At 31.9% G+C, this 17,858-nt stretch overlaps 1 long non-coding RNA gene across 1 annotated transcript; it reads right to left on the bottom strand.

Moving 5' to 3' along the window:
• Positions 1 to 2,046: 2,046 nt before the first annotated feature.
• Positions 2,047 to 9,788, bottom strand: LOC132062570 (uncharacterized). The gene is made up of 3 exons (XR_009416210.1): positions 9,502 to 9,788; positions 9,115 to 9,186; positions 2,047 to 2,348 (listed from the first exon to the last, which is right to left on the bottom strand). It is a non-coding gene; the product is annotated as an uncharacterized LOC132062570 (long non-coding RNA).
• Between the last annotated feature and the right edge of the window lie 8,070 nt (positions 9,789 to 17,858).

Below are 17,858 nucleotides of genomic sequence, written 5' to 3'. Positions count from 1 at the left end.
TAGGTAGTTATATAAAAGCAAAATTTTCATTCCACTCCTTTAATATTTTAACTTCCATTTTGATGAAATTATTTAATTCAAATCAAATTTGGAACTTAATTTGACATTATAACTTATGTATCCTAATTTTCTGAAGTTATTTAGTTCTAAATAAATAATCTATACATAGTTAATGAACTTTTAAGACAAATACATAATTTAACTTGTGCAACAGATGGAGCTGCTCCTCTCTAATTAGGGATTAGGGGTTCGAACATGGATATGGAAAAAAATCTTTGGAGGAAGCGCTCCCCCGAATAGGCGCGATGCGGTCGTGTATTATCTGGATTAATTGGGCTCAAATGCGGATATCGAGCACCAATCAGAAAATCAAAGAACGTGAAAAATGAGGTAGGAGGTTCGATAGATTTTGAAAAGTAGACTTTAAAAACAAAAACAAAAAAATAAATAAGATTAGGACCTAAAAGTAATTAATTAAAAAGTTTTTAAAAAATTTGAAAATTATTGTAAGGACTACAAAAGTCCCCAGGCTCGATAGCTTTTGAAAAGTAGACTTTAAAAACAAAAAACAAAAAAATTGGCTTAAATAAATAAAATTAGGACATAAAAGTAATTAATGAAAAAGTTTTTAAAAATTTGGGAAATTATTGTGAGGACTACAAAAGTCCTCACATTCCCTCTTATATATAATAGTAATATGTATGTATAGATATATGTATGTATATATGTATATATATGTACGTATATATATATATATATATATATATATATATATATATATATATATATATATATATGTATATGTATGTATATACACATATACCACGTAATCTTTTAAAAAGCGTTCAGTGAGTTATTTAAGCTCCACGCCTTTTTTCCTTTGAATCAAAAGGAAAGCAAAATCAAGTAGAGCACTAAGTTCAATTATTTTATTTGTGTTTGTAGCAAAAAAAGAGGATAACTCTTTTTTTGACCTATATTCCTGATTACGAATCAAGAAGCCTTTATCAACAAGAGTGAGTTCTTCCTTTCGTGAAATTAGGAAAATAAAACGAATTTCTTCTTGTCTTAGGTATATAATTTCTCATACTAATTTCTACTCTACCTTCCCGGAGTTCATTCTCCGGGGAACTCCTTTTAAATTATTCTGGTGGATTCTTTCCAATCTACTTCCTTTATGATTTCGTTCGAGCTTTAATGAGTTCTATATATATATATATATATGTATATACATACATATACATATATATATATGTATATGTATGTATATATATATATGTATATGTATGTATGTATTTACATATGTATGTATGTATGTATATGTATGTATGTATGTATATATACATTTAAAAAATAGACACACACACTAGATGGTGATGGCATATATATATATATATATATATATATATATATATATATATATATATATATATATATATATATATATATGTATATGTATGTATGTATTTACATATGTATGTATGTATGTATATGTATGTATGTATGTATATATACATTTAAAAAATGGCCAAACCCATCGACAGACACCTGTGGTCATCCAATTCTTTCACTTGAGCACTTAAAGTGACCCTTGTTCCATTTAAACACTTCAGGTGGATCATTCTTATTTCACTTAGACACTTTTTGCGCCGTTATCGGAGCAAAACTAACACCAAAGGGGGGCGCCACCTCATTGCACATCCAACCAGCCCCCAAAAGCCTCTAATTTTAAATGGTCAAAACTCCACGAATTTACAAATTAGTGAATTTACAATTAAAATGAGTTGGCATAATTTAATTGACTTGGCACAATTTAAATGAGGCGGCACAATTTAATTGGCCACTTAATCCACGTAGAAGACGCGGGTGTTGGTTTTACTCCGATAACTGCAAAAAGTGTCTAAGGATAGGAATGGCCCACCGAAGTGTCTAAATGGAACAAGGGCCACTTTAGGTCTTCGTTGAAAGGTTTTGACGATCACAGGTGTTTGTCGATGGGTTTGGCCTTAAAAAATAGACACACACACTAGATGGTGATGGCCTATGGAGATCTATAATTATTAACATTATATATTGAATATTGGTATATTTGCATGTTTGTGCAAATTTGAAATCTGAACTTACCAACAACTCAAAACCTAAAGAAGTATAAAGAGAGTAAGCAATGCACAACAAATAAACTAATTGCTTGGTACTATTCACTAAGGAACCAAGTTTTACAGGATGTCCAGGGGTTTACAACATACCTATTTACATATTAATAAACTGTGATGCATCTACTTAAAGGTCAATCAAGGTATAAATTGTCAGCTTCATTTATCGTAGTCCCCGACAAAAAACATTGCGACCTGTTACATGATATAGCCAAGGTAGGAAATTACTGCCCCATGCCATGATAAGAGATATCAGGAGCATTGTAGTTAATTTATGTATTTGAACTATTCAACATCAATTTTCAAGCAACGTCTTCTGTATTCTGTCATGCTAATGTATAAATTAGGTCCAGAGTAGTTAAAAAGGTATAAATAGCGTACAAAATTTCAGCAACATTTCCTATCCCTCTGTTACTATTGCTACCTACATCTACATGCCATAAGCTCAGTTAGAATATTTGGGTTCATGGTTAAAAATGAAGGCAAGCTAGTTATTTGAATTATAGTGCAGAGTTCAGTACTTTCTTGTTTTAAATACTTTGTCAATTACAATCCAACAATTAAGAATATGTCATTCAGAAAGAAAATCCCTTTTTCAACGATATATATATATATATATATATATATATATATATATATATATATATATATATATATATCTTTTCTAGGTATATTCTTAAGTCTAAGTATTCTAGATTTTTTAATGTATCTATTTTTCTAGCTTTATTTATTATCCTAACTAATCTTTATTTTACAAACTTTCTTCTGGTACTCTATACTAGTTGTAAATCTTTCTATATCTTCTCTTATACCTTGTAATTCCACGTTATAGCAGTAGATGTTTCTTCGTTAATCCGACTTTGTAAGAGTCTATTGTTTATTAGTGATTTTATAATGTTTCGAATTTATTATTTCTAAACATGCACTTAACGCTTTTTCTACCCGTCTATATTCTCGTCTTTTCTCTATATCTCTATATAAATACCAATGATTGATAGCTATTTGTCTAACAAAGGGTATTGTTCTCATATAATTAATATGGTCTAAATCGCTTTTGGTTCTTTGAGGTCTTTCTAGATTTTATATATCCTAGTAACTTATATTCTAATCCTGATATTATATCTATTAATTCTTGTAGTCTTAACTGGTTTTCTTTGGTACTACTTAATTTAATATATTCTGGGTATAGGTTCTTTAGATAAGTTAGGAGATCAGCCAGATTAGAAAGAGTTTCTATCCAAGTGATTATTTGAAAATTATATAATGGAAGAATTTTCTAGAGAGAGGTGGTTGGTGCTCTTGTTCGAAAGAGCACCAACCACCTCTCTCTAGAAAACTTCCAGATTCCCTTCTCTTTCATCAAATGCTCCAATCCCTTGCCCACCAAAACCCGTGTATAAACTCCTATTGTAAATTAGTATTAAGTTTTTAATACCTACCCCCCCTAGTGTGAAGTAGTTTTTGGGGTTCTCCGAAAGGAAAACCTCTCTCCTTCTTCAAACCATGTAAGTTTATTTATTATGTTTTCTATTACTAATCCTATTATGTAAATTATTTTGTGATTATTATGTTTAACTAATTACTTCTTTATCATCATAAATTTGTTATTCTTAGTATATGGTTATTCTCTTAACTTCTTAATAACCTCGATGGATTAACCTGTAAATTCCTAGGTTTTAAAGAGGCCTTTTTAATGTCCAAATAATAAAGGACGATGTTGGCCGTGGTTACCGGGGTGTGGTTAAAGAAAACTGTTATTAAGAACAAAGGTTAAGAGAAAGAGATGAAAAGTATAACAAGATTCGTGACTGGATAGAAGTCCAGATTAAGATAAAAAAATAAAAAATAAAAAAAGATTACTGTTCATTTTTTACTGTTCAAAAAAAAAAAAATTGGGACAAAGTGTTGTTTTTAAATAATTTTTTTAACAATCCTACTCGGTACTTCCTCACTCCTATATTTCTTCTTATCATGTAGTTATAATTAATTTTCTGTCTATCTCCCAATTTTTTTTTATTTTTTATCTTAATCTGGACTTCTATCTAGTCACGAATCTTGTTATACTTTTCATCTCTTTCTCTTAACCTTTGTTCTTAATAACAGTAGTTTCATTTTCATCTAGAGTACTTTCTTCTTCTATGTCTCTTTGTGATGTATAGTTATAATTGGTAAATCTTATAGATGTCTCTCCTTTAGAATTAGTGTACATTAGGTGTGACTCGGTTGTAAAATCTTCTTTCTACTAAAATCTTCTAATTTCCATTCTAACCACGCGTATTCTTCGATTTATTTTTATAGGTTTAATTAAATTTATTCCTCTATTTCCCATTAATTCTACTTAATGATAACACCGAAACGATGGATATAAGTTACCGGACAAAATAGAACTAATAAATAGAATACAAAGTAAAAAGATTTTAGTAAATTTGATTGTAAATCGAGGATATTGGCAGGTACGAATGCATGAAGAAAGTATAGAATGGATCGTATTTACATTCCGTCCTGAAGGACATTTCGAATGGTTAGTAATGCCATTTGGATTAAAGACAGCTCCACCAATTTTTCAAAGAAAAATGGATAGTATATTTGGAGACTATAAAAGATTTGTCCTAGTATTTTTCTCTTTTTGTTTTTCACTTAGCAACCGAACGCGCTCACTTATTATTTCTAACCTTGGTATTATTATTTCGATTTTCTTTATTATTTCTAATATTAATGAAATTATAGTAATATTTTGTTGTAGTGTTATTTGATCCGATTTAGCGTTAGGTATATAATCTTTATAGTCTACTGGTAAAGGTATAGACTTTTCTATTAATTTTGAGGCCTCTTCTTGAGCTAAGATTGGTCTACTCATGAAAGAGTGATTTCTTTTAGTTCTTCTACTGTCTTGTTTAATTCTTTAATATCACTAGTTAAGACTTCTACCTGTTGCGTTATTTTAGAGACTATTTGGGTTATCTTTAGTTCTATCTCTTTTGGTTTTTCTGTAATAACTTTAACTAACTTTTCGATTTCCGTCTTTGTAGGTAATTTTTCTAGATTAAATTCGTTAACTAGAGTCTGGATTTTCTTTTCTAATTCTAATTCTTGTGTTTTTAAGTAATCGAGATTTTGTTCTACTTTTTCGAAAGTTTTCTTTTGCTTAGTCTCAGGATGCTTCTACCACCTCTAATATTCTAGTAATGTTTTTATTATTTTCTTCTTTTTTTTCACTAAAATTTATGACTAAATCTACTAATGTGTTCAACTGTTTGTCTTCACTATGTAATATATGGTCTCCGTTACTGAAATTACACTTTATAATACTATGATCTTTTAATGCTCTATATTTCTTTTCTGGGTATATTCTTAAGTCTAAGTATTCTAGATAGGATGGAACTCATAATATATATAAACATTATGTTCATAAGGCATACATTAGCTTTATCAACACTTGTTCAAAATTTTATAAACCTAGTTATAAAATGGATAAAATATGGGTAAGAGACTTGAATATAAATATGGACTTCGTCATCGGGTTAGACTTTATGTTACATAACAATGGAAGTTGCATGATTACAAGAGATGGAGTAATTTTTCTAAAAAATATTACTCATACACCAAGACAAGCTCATAAAAGCCGAAACTAGAATCAGACATAAGAAGATCTCTACTCCAGACCAAATAAACCTGCAAAAGAAAGAAGAGAGTTGTTGTAAATGTCAAGATAACAATACATGCTGTAAAGAAGAGAGTTGTTGTAAATGTCAAGATAACAATACATGCTGTAAAGAAGAGAGTTGTTGTAAATGTTAAAAGCAAAAAAGAAATAAAGAATTTAGTCCTAGAAGAAGAAGAAATACTAGACAACGATAATCTAATAGGAAAAAATTATACTTTAATAGACATAGAAACAGAATTATATAATTTTAAAACAGGGATAGAAAGGATAGGAGTAATAAAAAACCAAAAAGATTTAGATAATATAATAAGAATACTAGATGAGATAGAAATTATAGGTGAAAAACCTTTAAAACATTGGAACAATAACAAAATTGTATGTGAATTAGACATAATAAATCCATAATATATAATTAAAACAGCCTCAATAGAAGCAACTAACCAAGATATAGAAGACTTTAAAGTACAAATAAAAGAATTATTAAATTTAGGGGTAATAAGAAGATCTACTTCTAAACATAGATCTGCCGCATTTATGGTAAGAAATCATAGTGAGATAGTAAGAGGAAAATCTAGAATGGTAATAAATTACAAAAGACTTAATGATAACACCGTAACGTATGGATATAAGTGACCGGATAAAAACAAACTAATAAATAGAATACAAAGTAAAAAGATTTTTAGTAAATTTGATTGTAAATCGGGATATTGGCGAGTACGAATGCATGAAGAAAGTATAGAATGGATGCATTTACTCCGTCCCGAAGGACATTTCGAATGGTTAGTAATGTCATTTGGATTAAAGACACCCACCAATTTTTCAAAGAAAAATGGTATATTTGGAGACTATAAAAGATTTGTCCTAGGATATGTAGATGATATATTAGTATTTAGTAAAGACATGAAAGAACATCTAGGATACCTCCAGACAGTATTTAGATTATTTGTAGACAATGGAATAATAATTAGCAAGAAAAAGATGGCATTATGTAAAAACCATACAAACTTTTTAGGAGTAGTACTAGGAGATGGCAAAATAAAATTGCAACCTCATATAGCTAAAAAGGCCATAGAAATGCCAGATAAATTAGATAATGTTAAAGAATTACAAAAATTCTTAGGAATAGTAAATTATGCTAGAAGTTTTATAAAAGACTTAGGAAAAATAGCAGGGCCATTGTATTCAAAAACGGGATCAAATGGGCAAAAACACTTTAATACCGAAGATATTAGATTAGTACAAAAAATTAAAGAAAAATAAAAATATTCTAGACTTAAATATGCCCCAGAAACAGACTATTTAATTATAGAAACGAGATGGAAGCTTCGAAGGATGAGGAGCGATAAAGGCAAAACCAAATAAATATAGCAATAAAAATGAAGAAAAGATATGTGCTTATCAAAGCGGTAAGTACCGAGAAAAAGGAAATATGAGTAGTATAGACGCCGAAATTTTAGCTGTAATATATGGCTTAAATAGTTTTAGACTGTATATACTAAATAAACCGGAAATAATGGTAAGAACAGACTGTGAAGCTATAGTCAAATTCTATCAAAAAATTAATGATAAAAGTAGCAAAGAGACGAAGATGGTTAAACTTTATGGATACTATTTCAATTTATAATTTAACATTCGAACATATAAAAGGAAAAGATAATAATTTAACAGACCAATTAAGTAGATTAAAAATCACATCTAACGATTTTCTATTTGAACAAGACATGAGACCATCAAGTTCTCGGACAACGGACAAGGGAAAAGGCATAGCCTCAACCCAAGACACTTACGGACGGCAGTACTAGGTAATCTTCATGTTAGATCTACATACCGCATTAAACAAACGCCCTAGAAAGAATACATTTTGGAACCAATAATTTAGTATTTTTCCCGCCATCTAATTTAACTTTTAAGGTATTACCGAATATGTAATAGACAAACAACATGACACATGTTTAGTAGATAATTTATGGATATCGCATAACAAAAAAGACGCCGGTCATTTTGTAACCACTCTAAATGCACTTTGTCGAATTTTACGTACAAAAATCTAGATAAGAAATTTAAATTTTATGTTGTAGTCCATGGTAGAACTAATGGTATTTTTTCAAACCCTCGGATAGAAGTTTTAGATTCTATCAAAGATATAAGAAGACCTCTTTTTAAAGGCTTTAATGATTTCACTGAGGCATTAGACTATGCTAGAGGAGTATTGGGACCAAACTATTATATTTCCCGAGCTCTCAGACAAAATCCAGATAGAACCCCTCAGTACAATATACAAAAAGACACATACAAGGTGATTTTTTGCGATCACTGCTCTAGGGACGTGATAAGTTTTGTGATAAGTTGGTTCACAAAACTCTAGGAGAGTATTTATAAGAGGGGGACAAAAAGTGCAAAAGTGGCTTTTAATGACGCTCTACGGACCAAGTGGACCAAGTATGCGGACGCAACTGGAGTATACAACCGCATACTCTGAATTCTCTCCGCAACTTCAATCTTCTTGCCAGTCAACGTGCGGCTCCGCATCCTTGCGCATTTAGCTCCACTCACTGGTCATTTTGAGACTGAGCACGCGACCGCATACCAGAGTTTGCGGTGCCGCATACTGAACGCATATTCAGCTCTTTTCCTTCTTTTTACGCCATTTTGTCTTTTTTGTGCCCTAGATTCAGTGCACCTGAAATAATAGCAATACACACCAAGAATAGCATCATATTATAGATTAAGAACACAAAAACCGAAGCAAAGAGACTAAAATAAGTGGTAAAATCACCACTTATCAATCTGTTAAAAGAAAGATGTACGAAGATGATCTTGAACATCATTTCTTAATACTTTCGACCTAGACCACAATAAACTGGTGTGAACTTCATATGTCAACATAATTAAGGATATTGTAAAAGGAGGGATCAAGAGGAATTATTGATCTATTAGACAGAAAAAAAGGAAACCTCTATATTTGACTTGTCCATTCAAATGGTAAGAGAAAACTTTATCTCTTATTCAATGAAAGTATGAAACTACTTAATTATGTTTTATGAAAAGTATAAAAGAGAATTAGTATGTTTATGTTCAACCAGTTTCACAACCCACTTGAGACGACTAAACAGAATGTCTGCAGAGCATACCTAAGCTTTGCTCGAGACTTTCAGATGTATATTGAGGCAGGTAACAATGAATTAGTGGGTTTAATCTTGTAGACAACTAATTAAATTTCTCTTTCAAACTTTTTATACAAATTCAATAAAGTAGTATGTAAAGAACTCAAAGCATAATTCAATTCAAACTACCAACCTGATTAGACCACGTGAGAAGGTCATTTGCTACATAAACTGTAGTCTTCAATCACAAGTTTCATCAGCCATCCTGAATAAGAAAGAATGAAATGTCATAAACCGCTTTTTGAAGTTATAAGGCTTTCTAATACACATTTGATTTAGTTCTTCATATTAATCTGAAAAATAAGTTTATAACTTTCCACAATTTTTTTGAAATGTAAGACAATTATGGTTTTTTAACATAGGAAAAAGATCTTGTAGTACTCCATGGCCCTCAAAGAACACTTTTTAAATGGCAAAGTAAGAAAATCACATAATTGCGTTCTTCTTGCTCGAACAGAATGCACAACCTATTGTTTGCAGTTTCATTTCAACAAAATTCTGAATGTACGTAAAATAATACCTTCGTTACTCAAGCTACGACCCGTTCTTCCCCTCGAATGACCATGTACTTTATGCCACCAAAATGTAGGCCAGTTGGAGCAGGTGAATCGGGCTCATTAAAATCATTCAGGATGTCGTTAATCTCCGCAGGTTTGAACTACAACAACATGGACATCAATAAGTTACAAAGTCTTTGACAAAGATGTAACACCCTAAATTTATTATTGGCATTTAAATAATCTTGCTCTTGTAGTAAATACTTTATATTATTTTTCTTGAGTTTAAAGTTTTAGTTTTTGTTTGAAAAAAATAAAAATTGAGACTTTTCATATTTATTGTATGAAGCCCATTAGTTGGACCCATTTGATAAAAATGGGTACTACCTTTCTATCTCAAAGAAAAAAAAAAGACCATTTTCTTTTACTCTCACTCTCTACTTGTTCTTCTTCTTCTCCTAAACCTTCCATTAGAAATCCCAATCCACCTAAACTACCCTCCAAATATCATCAAGATCCTCCTAGTTTTCATGCTTTGTATATATTTTGGAAGGTTGCCACTAAGAATCAAATAGGTTAAGCCTTGTTTTGATAATCCTAGGTTTTGGGTTTGTGTAGAAGCTCAATCAATCTTGTGGTAAGCTTGTTATTCCATATTTTATTGAATGAAATATTCAAGTTTTTGTTAGGGATTTTGAAACCTTGAAGTAAGACAATTTAATCCCCTTTTTGGAGATGGCAGTAGTTAGTATTTTGACCATAACTTTTTATCTATAAGGCAGAATTATGTGATTCAAAATGCTGTGAAAAGATAAGAAAATTACCCACAACTTTTGTGTTTTGCGAAAATTCTAATTGCTCTCTTTACTATGTCAAAAATGGGCTGCAAGGCAACACATAGCTGCTGTCCAGAATTTTTTCTACTTAAAAATTTGCAATAATGGTGACCCATTTATCCCCGTTTTTGTTCATCATGATTTAGCTTCTATATCGTTAAACTATAGACCTTAAGTGAGTATTCCATTGTGTATTTAAGGTACAAGAAACTCTTGTAAAAACTAAGAAAGTCGATATAATTACTTGAACGTTGCTTTGGGAATTGTAACTTCTTGGTGCTTTTTTTTGAGCTTTAGAGGCACTAAAGCTCCAAGGTTTGCACATGTTCTTGAATTTCACATTTTATTTAGTTGAAGTATGTTGAATATCTTAAGCTTGAGTAAAACTTGTCTTTACTTTAATTTGCTATCCTATTCGGTTATTGCTAGTTAAATTCTTATTTCGCTATGTTTAATTGAGTATGAACACTTTGAGTCACTCGGCAACTTTGAATACCATTGGTATCATGTGGAATGCTTTGTAAGACAAACTAACTCGCCCACATTTACGGATTGCTTGAGTATTATCGCATTCTCGTTGGGATTTTGTCCTTCTTGTGATAGTGACTTATCACTTATATTGGCATGCCTCTTGAGATTATTCGGATCTTGTCCCATCTTGACTTTGGATTCACATTTCATCTTAATTATGGATCTTGGTCCATCTTAAGTATGAATGTGGAAGTCACTTTCAACATGGTTCTTGATTCTCTTGATTATTGGGTGACGACCCTGCATGATTTGGGACTCCGGTCCTTCTTGTTATTCGATTATGCTTTGATGTAATTGCATGATGTATGTGTTGGGAGAAATTAACCAAATGGTGAACTTTCTTGGATTTGCTTTGAAAAGCTTCTTGATATTTGAGATTTTGAATATTGATATCTTAAACTATTTTAATATTTGATATTTTATTTTCTTGAAAGGATTGTACCTTCATTTAGTTCTTGATGGTGATTTTGACAAGCTTATTCCTAGAATTTATTCTTATACTCCTTACATTATATTTTTATTCTAAGTGTTAGTTAAGTTTATGTGCCACTAAGCTTTATGCTTAGCGATAGTTTCTTACTATCGTAGGTGATGTTCCGAAAGAGACTTGAGGATAGCCATTTAAAGTAGACTCTTTGGATGCTTATATGAAGATCACATTTGCATGAGCATGTTCATTTTGTACACTTTTGGAGACTTGTACGTGATCTATGTGATACACTTAGATCTGCACTTTTGAATGAAATTTGGGTTATGATGCTAATATTTTATAACTTGGTATTGATGAATGACTTGACTATTTTGGGAGTGTCCATGCCCAAGTCTTGTAATATTTTAAATTCAGTACTTGTGTTGAACTTGGGAACTTAACTAGTTTGTATTTTGAGATTTGGAGTATAATTTCATGCTTGGTATGAGCCTTGGATGTGGTAGCATGAAAAATATTTCTCCACTACGTGTTTGATAAATTCTAAAGTGTTGATTTAACTCAAAATAGGTGTTGTCCATTTTTATGATTGGATATTTCAATTTTTTTTTTTGAAGGTTTCTTTTAGATCCTACTATGTTGATATGTCGTATTTGAAAACTTATTCATATGGGCCGATTTTTGCTACCACATGATAAAGTCATTGTTTTAAATTTATTTCTTCTACATTTTGAAATACGCATGAATACATATGTATTTATTATTTTGTTCTACTCGTGAACATGTTGTCAACTAAATTTTATCCTTAAATTTAGTTATTAGTCTATTTTGCAAAAAAAAAAAAAAAAACTTTGGGGACGAATATTTAATTTAGTTAGTATGGATAAATTTCGATTAGTAGCATCCTCCCTAGGGGTTGCTACAAAAGAGGAAAGATTACAAAATTAGAAGGTAAACATATTCATAAACGACTCGCAACCGACTACAAAAATAATTATTCTTGGCTATTCACAACATTAGTATTGCTAGATCAAGTCTTTACTATATTTCATTTTGGAAAATATCAAGTCTTTACCATATTTCTCAGTACTTTCTCAATGGATCTCAAGCATTGCCTTTATTCAACATCATTTTCAACTAATCGTTTCTCTTAGTCCAAGCTAGTCAAGATCAGCGATCCTCTCTATCGGTTCCTACCATCTACTTGTCAACATTAAGTCTTTACCGTGTTTCTCAATAATTTTTCTCTTCATTAATTAGGGAAGAATCCACCCAAACCAAAGCTTTGAACAAAATAGAAATCGTGCCTTTTATTGCAGCAACAATCCCTTTAACTTTATCTCAAAGTTCATACACATTTTTCATTAGAACATCAGTCAAAATAGAAAAGGGAAAAAGGTCAAATGATTGAAGCCTATTATTGGATACTTTGGTTCAGCAGTGCGTAAGTCTAGTACCATTATCTATCATATGCTCACAAAAATTCCATTAGCAAAATAGTTTTGTCATTGTTCTTTAACCCCAGGCACATTTCTGTCCCCAGTAATGAAAAGACTACCATGATTTCCGAACAAATCGTCGAGGACTAAAATGAACCCAAACTCAGGGCACTACACATTGTTAAACTGCGTTAAGCATAATAAAATCATGTAATTCCATAAAACGACCATAACAAACTGAATCTTTCACATAAGAACTGTCATATCTTTTCACTGATATTGACAATTTCAACTATGTAGATTTTCTTTTTTTCTTCAATGCAAAAGGGAAAAGATGAAGGCTTCTAAACTAAAGGTTATTACAGATATTAGTCAGTTCAGATTTAAAACTTTTTAGTTTAGTCCTCCAAGTGAAATACATGATTCAAAATTCAAATATGTTTTGCCTAAATTGGCTTCCTTACTGCTCCAAACATACTTTCTTTTTTTTAGTGTTGATTTGTAAATATTTAGGTAGCGACTAATCCACCCTAATTTTACCTAAACGAGTGCCAAAAAGGATAAATAGATTAAGCAAAAACACATGAAAACAACAATTGAATTTCAAAACGACTGAAGAATCGAGAGAAACCCAAAGAATAAAACCCATTAAGGGAAAAGAGAGGATGATATAGGCAAATCAATTTACAGAGAAACCATACTTGTTAGAACCAAAACTCCCTGCTCACCTTTGAATTCTAACGTTGAAGCTTGCAACAGTATCAAAATCTTTTCTTAACGTCTTTCCCATGTGAGTTGTCCCTAGACTCATACAAATACAAATAAAACCAGCTGTAATTACAAACTTACGAATAGCTATGAAAGAGCTGGAGAGAAAAAATTACTCGAGGTAGAAGGCGATGCAATGAAATGCAAAAGATGTTAAGAGCGAGATAAAAACAACACTGAAAAGTAGTATGATATGTGGTTGTTCGGTTGAATGATTGAGGACACATATAAGTAAATAATGACTTACAACAAAGAAACCTGTAAAGTGATGAATATGAGGAAAAGAAAACAGAAGGAAAACAATTACCTAAAAAATCCAAGAAATTGAGCACTGTATGAAAATAGGGACTAAAATGAGAAGGAGAGCAATAATAATCTGCTAGGAAGAGTTAGACCATGAAAGAACATTAGAGCTTAGAAGTTCAAGAAGAATGAGCAAGAATGTTGTACAATGAACTCAACTTCAAGGGCTATGGAACAGAACAAGCAGTGGAAGATCTAGAGAATAGAAAAGCGGTAGGCTACGTGACTTTTAGAAGAGCAGGATGAAAGACGTACATATAAGTATTGTGAAATGCCCTCAATTTGCATTTTATTAACCACTAAGCAGCCATGTCGAAACTTGGCTTTTCTAATATATAGAAAAAGACACTAGTGTCATGTGGCCCGTGCTTCCAATGTTATAATTCAATTTGTAGATAATTTTTAATTTTTTCTGCTCTTGCTTCTTTATTTTTGTAACATCAGTTTGACACTTTCAAAAGACTTCTAAAATATTAAAGTACAAAAACGTATCTGAAAGTTACAAGAAAATATTTTTCTTAATTAATATTATTTTTAAAATAAAAATCAAACAATTGAAAGCTCTTCTAATTTCTATTTTACTGAAATTTTTAAGATTAAAGTCACTCTAATGACCCAAATCAAGCTTTTTATATGTTAAATTAATCTCATTTGTTTTTTCTCGAATTGAACCATATTGGCTAACTTATTTTTAACCAAAAGATATTACAATATTCAATCTGTATAAAAAATATTTAATGCGAAGATATTACTTTATGATGATATCAATAAAGTTAACTTATAAATATAAATTATTAAATACCTTGATATTTCAAAATACTTTTGTAGATGTTCCTTTCAAATTAAACTACACAAAAATATAGAAAATTCAATAAAATTAAATTGTTTTTACTTTAAGTTTACTTCCAAAAGATGCATGTTAAAAAATAACATTTTAAATTTGTCTTAATTTAATGAACTATTTTATGAAATTCACAGTGTAATAATTTTCTTATGTTCAACTTAAATATTTTTTCCTAAATTATATAAAATATTGATTATCCGATATTTAGCAAAATACTTTTATATTTTAAAAAAAAGTCAAAAAAATATACTTTTTGAAGTTGTCTAGTATTATTACTGTTTGGAGATCAAATTGTATTTTCTTTAACTACAATATTCTTCAAACATTTTCATAATATATAAAAATAATTTTTTTTATAGTTTCTCTTTTATATAGTAATTTATTAGATAAATTTTATGTTAAAAATGTGCACATGTAAAATTTAATTAATTAACTACCATACTTTGGAAGGACTATAATTTTCATCTTTGATACATTTTTAAAGTATTTAACAATAATATAAGTTGTTTATATTTATTCTTTTAATTTAAAACTTAATCCTATTTTAAGTGAATTTTTTGTTGATTACCTATGTTTGCCAAAAAGATTACTACACAAAATTACAGGAGAAAAAGAAAAAAAAACATACATTTAATCGGACGAGTGAAAAATCAAAATAGCAAACGATAAATTGCAAAGAACATCAATAAATAATAAGGAAAAAGGAGGGAGGCGCGCGTTTAGCTCTACAGACGCACGTTTAGCAAGGACTCGCTAATGCACGCCATGGCTCGTCGGAGATGGCAACCAGCTAATCAAGCACCGCCACCGGAACCTATGCCTCCACCTGATCCTGCCCCATCGCCTACCTCTCCCAAGAGGACGGGGGAATCAACTAGAATGGTAACTCCGGCTACAGGAATCGCCCAACCCCTCGCCCCGATGCAACTGTTTCCTTACATGTCAGGGATAGGTAGTGCTCCGATGGTATTACAGCCTCTAGCTAGTGCCGCAACTACAGTTCCTACCCCACCGGAGATGGATCCAGCTGTAGCGGCTCGCAAATTAACCTATTCAGCTGGATCTGAAGAGAAGGGCAAGTAGTTCGCTGAGATAGTAAAGAGTAATCGGAAAGTGAACCAAGGCCCTCACCTAAAGTATTACCCACCAGAGACCAAGGATGGACTCAAGGTGGTAAAGCTTAACCCTAAGGAACTAGAGCAATAATGTCAGAAATTGGGCACATCTCTGATAAGTTATGTGATAGGAGAAAATCCAACATTCAAGGAGATATTAAAGTTTGTTTATGGCGTCTGTACATCTGTGGCTACACCCAAGGTACTGATCCCTGTCTTCAAATTTGCATCTGAAGGTGATAAGGATGAAGTACTGCAGAATGGCCCATACACTTTCAATAATCGTCCAATGATTTTGAAGGATTGGAGCCCTAAATTTCAAATTGATAATGAACCTATGTGTGTGATCCCGTTGTGGGTTATGTTTCTAGGTCTTTCGATCTATTGTTGGGCTGAGGAAAACCTAGGCAGAATAGCTAGTTACCTAGAAAAACCTCTATGTACTGACCGTCTCACGGCCCAATATGATCACATTTCTTATGCTCGCATTCTTATTGAAATAGATATAACCCAGGAGCTACTAGATGAGATGCCCATTGAACTACCTGATGGAAGCATCTAGTATCAAGGCATTGACTATGAATGAAAGCCGCAATTTTGTCAAGGTTGCAACCATTTCGGTCATAACACTGGAGCTTATCGTGAATCTGCAAAAGCCCATGAAAAACTACCAAGTGCAAAGAAGAAGCGTAAGCAAAGGAAACAAGTCGAGAAGCAGGAGTGGAAATCTAAACCCAGCAATGAGCATCAGAATCTACTTGGGGATCCTGAGGAATGTAGGTCCTACTATTAGGGTAGAGGTCCCTCCCATACCAACTGAGACCGACGCACATAGTAAACAGGTTGTAAGGGAAGCAGATCATACCAGAATAGATCCAGTGGAGTTTGCACAAAGAACTCAACAAGCAGGTGCTTTCAAGATCAAAGAGCCTGGAAATGATCCAAAAGAGAATGTTCAGATTGTTGATCCTCCTTTACAAGGGGATAAGAGAAATGTCCCTAAAACTCATCCTCCTACATATTAATTTGCTCCTAGAATATTAGAGGACTCAACATGTCCTTTAAGCAAAAAGATTTGAAAGATTTCCTAAAGAAAAATAAAATCGACCTATTGGGCTGCTATGAAACTTAGAGAGAGAATAAAGCTAGCAAAATCCAACAATTCCTTAGCCCAGGTTGGAATTTTGCTAGCAATTATGGGTCTGCTAACAATGGCAGAATATGGATTATATGGAATGCAAATGTGGATCTTTTAGTCTTGAAAGAGTCAAATCAGGCATTACAATGTTAAATTCGAGACAGGAATTCCACCTTCTCTAGCACCATCACTTTTATATATGGATTACATACCATTGCAGAAAAAGCGTCACTATGGAGTCACCTGAGAGAAATGAACAATACTGTACAGGGACGATGGCTGCTTATTGGTGACTTTAACAGTGTCTTAACAGCTGATGATGGAATAAATAGAGCAACAGTGCATCAGGCAGAGATCATTGATTTTCAAGATTGTGTGGAGGATCTGGGACTGGGAGTTCTTAATAGAAGTGGCAGTACTTATTCATGGACCAATAGCAGAGATGTAGTAGATAGAATTTATAGCCTCATAGATTGGCATTGGGGAATGTTGAATGGTTCCAAACTTATATTGGTATTGGAGCCCTTTATATTCTACCACAGTGCTATAACCACTCCCCAATTTTATTGAATACCACTTTAACCAGATCTACGGGAAAAACTCCTTTCAAACTACTAACAGCTCTATTACAACAAGATCAATACAAGCAGGCTGTGTAACAAATCTAGTCTAGACAGATATCAGGCTACACTATGTATGGTATTTTGTAACGACCCGTTTGGTCGTTTAGCACTTTTATGCCTAATATCTCTAAAACACCCTTTTGTGGTCTAATTGTGGTATCTATAGCTTGCGATAACCGGTGATTCGGTTATTTAATTGACAAGAATTTTAGACCCCGTATTTTATACGTCGAGTGATTCGCGAAAGAATCAACGTGAGATAGAAACCTCGGATTTACTTAATATAAAAATATTATTGGAGATTAGGAATTACTTAAGTGTGGTGTTAAGTAAAAATTGGTGACAATAATAAGCCA

The sequence above is a fragment of the Lycium ferocissimum genome, chromosome 7, assembly GCF_029784015.1.
Source record: "Lycium ferocissimum isolate CSIRO_LF1 chromosome 7, AGI_CSIRO_Lferr_CH_V1, whole genome shotgun sequence".
Taxonomy (NCBI): domain Eukaryota; kingdom Viridiplantae; phylum Streptophyta; class Magnoliopsida; order Solanales; family Solanaceae; genus Lycium; species Lycium ferocissimum.
The sequence above is the reverse complement of the archived record's forward strand: the minus strand, read 5'-3'. Positions and strand labels throughout refer to the sequence as shown.